The sequence below is a fragment of the Ruditapes philippinarum genome, unplaced genomic scaffold, assembly GCF_026571515.1.
Source record: "Ruditapes philippinarum isolate M1 unplaced genomic scaffold, ASM2657151v2 ctg9720_1_1_1_1, whole genome shotgun sequence".
NCBI classification, from domain to species: Eukaryota; Metazoa; Mollusca; class Bivalvia; order Venerida; family Veneridae; genus Ruditapes; species Ruditapes philippinarum.
The window spans coordinates 1-5,365 of record NW_026853487.1 but is presented as its reverse complement, the minus strand read 5'-3'; the positions used below and the strand labels follow the sequence as shown (position 1 = coordinate 5,365).

At 29.6% G+C, this 5,365-nt stretch overlaps 2 long non-coding RNA genes across 2 annotated transcripts; one reads left to right on the top strand and one right to left on the bottom strand.

Annotated features, from left to right (window-relative positions):
* The first annotated feature begins 273 nt into the window (after positions 1-273).
* On the top strand, positions 274-1,797 carry LOC132737018 (uncharacterized). The gene is made up of 3 exons (XR_009626666.1): positions 274-556; positions 933-1,022; positions 1,429-1,797. It is a non-coding gene; the product is annotated as an uncharacterized LOC132737018 (long non-coding RNA).
* A 1,044-nt stretch (positions 1,798-2,841) lies between these two features.
* LOC132737017 (uncharacterized) lies at positions 2,842-4,547 on the bottom strand. The gene is made up of 3 exons (XR_009626665.1): positions 4,405-4,547; positions 3,925-4,026; positions 2,842-3,616 (listed from the first exon to the last, which is right to left on the bottom strand). It is a non-coding gene; the product is annotated as an uncharacterized LOC132737017 (long non-coding RNA).
* Positions 4,548-5,365: the final 818 nt, after the last annotated feature.

The window sequence follows — 5,365 nt, the reverse complement described above, 5'->3', positions numbered from 1 at the left end:
TGAAAATCGTTCCCTATTACAGTTGAATATCCGAAGCACTAATCAATTTTTTTCTCCATGTTCTTATTATGTGTCTGAAAGTCTGAAATGTTTGTCTGTTGCGACAATGATTGAAACGTCTGGTCGAAGCAAAATGGATTGGATAACAAGAAAAAATGAAATGACTGGTAAACTTAAAATGAATTCAAGACAGTATGTGCCGAGAATATGTCCATTTAAATATTGGTGCGGATTGCATAATGTTCGTTCGAATGAATTTGAGGACGAACTGTCTTTTATTTCACAAATAGCAAAAAATATGTCTGTAATAGGGTATGTAAGTCTCGTCATGTGACTTGCGAGATTTCACGATATTTTGCACTTCCGGGTACAAACAAATATCAACAACATTGCTTATCTATATTGGGTAATACTTGTATGCCGGTGGGAAAGTAAAACTTACATGGAAAAGCAAATGATATGTGGAAATTGGCAGAGTTTTTGTTTTGTAACGAAATGCAAATGGTCTCATCTTGTGAACAAGTATCAATGAAAGACAACTTCGTATAATCTTCAGGTGGGTGTGTCATTTAAAATTCAGTTTATCCCAATAAATGTTGTAATATTTTCATTTGCATGTAAATCTAATAAATTTGTTTTTTGATACAACATCATTCGCATCTGACACCAGACTGGTGAATTTGATTTTATCAATTTTCTATAGCGCTACCTGATTATCTCTCAGAAGTATATAATGTTTAGAATTTTCGGACAGCGCATATTTCGGATAAACGTTTCAATATGATTATCAGTGTGTTTTAGTTGAATATATTTTCTTCCAACTGAAAATATTATTTATTTATAATTATTATCTTTATAAAGCACAAACAGTCAAGCTGTATATAACCAATTTAAATTGTCATAAAATTCAATGAAATATTTTGCTCCTGTAGATATTTAGACTGAGGAAAGTGGTGAGATGAAAGACGTCAACTGGTATCCGGTGTAAATACACATGCATGTTCTGCTGTAAAATCGTTTTGGTAAGAAATATATACTTAAAGCTACTTAAACTACATTAATGAAAAATAAATATTATTGTATAACATATATGTTCTCGTTTTTGTAAATAATTACAGTGTAGCTAAATAAACAAACAGTATGGCATATGTAGTTAATTCATGTTAAATACTGTTTAAAGTATTTTTCTCAAGTAAGTGGGTCATATTTTTTAGTTAAATCATGTTCAGTAAATGGTTAAAAGAACTTAGTCACTATCACATTTTTTAAAGATCAGTTGTCAAAGCAATCTACAAAAACTAGGACACCAAGAAGTGTTTCTTCCTTTTCAACATTATTTTCTATTCATGACAATATGAAAATGATTGAAATTTATAGCTGACCAATTATTATTGCTTTCAACTCATGATAAATTTTCTTTATATACAGGTATGTGATTTCATGGTTGGATCTTGAGTACTTGTCATCGCTCTTGATTTATTTTGGAGTGTTCACTATCAGATTAGAAATCAAATAGTGATACCACCAGGCATAGTTGAAAGGAAATGTCCATACACAGTCTTGGAGTACATAGTGGTAGAGACATGGCAGTCCATTACAGATTTTGACTGAATTAAAGCTTCTTAAAGCTCCATGTCTTGTGTAAACTGTCTGACTGAATGTTTGTATTCTAATAAAAACTAAGGTTGAAGACACTTCAAAGATATATGTCAGTGTAAAAATGTTAAACAAAATATCTGTCTTTGTAAGAAATAAATAACCTGTCTTTGTTAGAAATAAATAACCTTTCATTTGTAACTTTGTATTAACTTAATTATTCAAAGATAATTTATCTTCTGCAAATGGCTGCCCCAAAACATTTTCAACCAGGCATCATGTAGTTTCAAAAACAGTTCAGATAAATTTTTTATAAATAGACTTGTAAAGTAACAGGAATGGTAAAAAGATTAATGTTCAGCATTAAAATGTTTCTATCTTGATTGAGTTTCATTTCATATTATCACCATGATCACTGCAATTGTAAAAGTAATGTAATCTTTAACCATTATTTAAATATCATAAAAAATCATCTCAAAGAAAAACTTGTTTCTGAGGCAAGATGTGTAAAATTTCTTCCAGTTATAGCCTTTCACTGCTCTTAGAAAAAGCCATGATTTGCATTGTACATGGCAGGTAGTAAATACCAGAGTAAACAATATTAATGCAATTCATCTGTGTTGAGTATTCTGTAGCAAAACACTAGCTTGCTAGTCCTTGTAAGCCCAAGTCTCTCTCTTAATTGGAGAAGACTTGCAATTCTGCATTCCTTGAAGATTTTAGTATCAGAGGGGTAGTTATTACATACCATATACTTCTTTGGGTTTCAAATTACCTGTTTTATAATGTATTGAAGTTGTTGACATTTGACCAAAAGTGAATTATCTATACAATACATGCAAAACTTAGGGTTTGCACTTGATACAAAACAATTACATCACTGATACATTAATATACCCATTGGAACTGTTTCAAAATTGTCAATGTTTCAAAAAAAACAACAAAAAAAACACCACACAATGCTTTTAACTTCTGTCCATGTACATATGTGTAAATGTAGTCATTGAAGAGCTGTCAAGAACTTTTCATCAATATTATTTAGATAGTGTCTGTTTCGATTTCAGGACAGACAAAATTCAAATGACGTGCATAGTATTTAATATAGTCAATGCTTGTATTTTCAAGCAATCTAGCCATTGCTGTTAGAGAATTAAAGTACACAGTGACACTTATTTTGCAGATGAACTTTTATGATTAAGCACTGCTATAAATATATGCCAAATAGTAGAAACAAAAAACAGTTCATATGTTTAATAAACTTTTATTTTTACACAATTTATAGTGCACTGCTTAGCATATATATCACACTGATTTTCCAGTGGAAGAAAAACTTCAGGAAAGCACTTGGAATTATTATTAGTTATTTGGACAATGTAACTTTACACTGTGAATGTCTACTGATACAAGAATAAGGATATTTCCTTTTACAAATGTAAAGACTTTGAAAATTAACATGAACAAATTATCATAGAGTTATAAATCATATTCTAATTGAAAAATGTTCAGCGTGATATCAAAGCTTTGAATGCAAATTTGTGAGCTTATCAATGATTACCTCACAATATTAGTAGTAGATGATATATAATATTTTTGCTAATCTTTACTTCATAGTCATTTAATGTCCATAATGTCATATTACTATACTGTGATTCCATGAAAAACCTTATCTCTGGTGTGTTATCAGCTTTGGTATATATAGAGTATCTAGTTTTGATACTTAAAACTGTAATGAAATGTGGATATTTTACTCTGTTTCTATCATTGTGACATTAACATGTTAACAAGATCATAGTGTCAAACACCATAAAATCATACTCTTTATACATTAATATTTTTGTGCTGGATGTCATTCATCTTCTTCAGGAAAGTACATTTGACTATTCTCAGTGGCTTATATTAAACTAATATTATACTGTAACTTTGTGTTCTCTGATATCATTCTCAAATTAAGGAACTGGAAGATGGTAGTTGCAATAAAGGTCTTCATGGACAAATCCTCCTTCATCTTTTCCCTTTTTATCTGCAGAATGAAAAATCAATAAATATGTTGTTACAAGTGTACGACACTAGAAATGATATTTACATTACATTTAATAAGCTGGTCATGATTGACAGAAAAGTTTCATATGAAGTAAATAAACATTAAAGATAAACAACAACACATAATATATAACAGTAAAAAATATTTATCTTCTTGAATGTGAAACATGACTATTTTTAATGTTTTATTTACTTGCAGTGAAATCCAAAAGTTATTAATATATTTTGATAATTGTTTATCTTTTCGATCTCAACTAAAAATTGATCAATTATTTTACATGTATTTACCTTTGATGTACTGTATAGATATTTCATGCAAACAGTTGATTAATGGTCCATATTGAACAACTGTATATTCTATACTTGCCATATACCTCCTTGTCTATACATCTGAAATGGTTTAATCAAATATTATATTTTTTAATTCAATCATAATTTGATAGGTACCATATTAACATGTATATATAATTGAAAAAGGAACAAGAATAAAATGGAAGGGAAAAAATATCCGAATTACTGTGCAATGTCCGAATTTTGTATAACTTTAATATACACTAGAATTAAAGTGTTTCTCCATTGTTTATTTCAATAAGTTAAAATGGTTTGAATTAATTTCTCACATCAGTAGTTTTAAAACAATACTAAAAGCTAAACAACTAGAATTCACTACCTTAACAAAACATCCGAAACAATTGTCACTATCCGAAAATAAACTAGTTTTATTAAACTCTATAAATCCCACGTTTTTCCGTCAGATAATTGACCTACCTGCATTTTTTGACCCGTGCTATCCATTCCTTCAAATCTGAAGAGGACCGAAACAAATTTAACTTCTATATCCTTCGAGTTCTTCGGGTTACCTATATGCGTAACTGTAAATAAGTCTGCCGATGTACCCGGAAGTGGTAAATCGAAAGTGAAAGTAAACGAGACTTACGGGCCCTATATCAAATGATAGTTATGAATAAATTGATATATATATATATATATATATATTATCAATTCTTAGTTACGTATTGTTTTCTTATTTATAAACGATTAAACTATTTGATTAAACTAAAGAATGCATATTCGCCTAGAATCTAAGTATAGGACCACTAAATGAAGTAAAAAATCAAGGTGAAAGAGAACAATCGTCAGTCACAGAATCCTTAAAAATAACCTATTGTGATACATTTTAAAGTAAACGTATTTTTTTCAATCAGTTGATCTGTTTTATAACATAAATGTTAATTATTTTCATGAATTACATGTCGAACACGTTTTGCCTGTTTTGCAAAGAATATTTCCGCTGTGTCCGTATCGCCAATAAAATCTCCGTTCCGTATTTTAATGATACCTTTTTACCTGCCCGAATTTGGTTCCCGTCACTTGAATGATCGACTATAGACTGGCTCATTGGCACGTTATTTATTAGGTAGATAAAACAAGATAATTATAAAAAGAATATGATATTCAAACATGGCACTATCACTTCAGTTAAACGTTAATTTTAATCCCTTAAAGCTCTGTGACATGTTGTACATCAGAAAAGCTATTTTTATTAGAAAATTTGAAAACGATGTGATTTTGTTAAAACAAGAAAAAAATGCACAAAAATCAAGTCTAAAATTTTCCCCATTGCTATACATCTACTAGACGGCGCGTATAAAGCTCTTAATATATTGTATATTGATGAAGAGCGTGCAGATAACAGTTTAAGTCATGATGTATTTTTTGTGACCTTAAG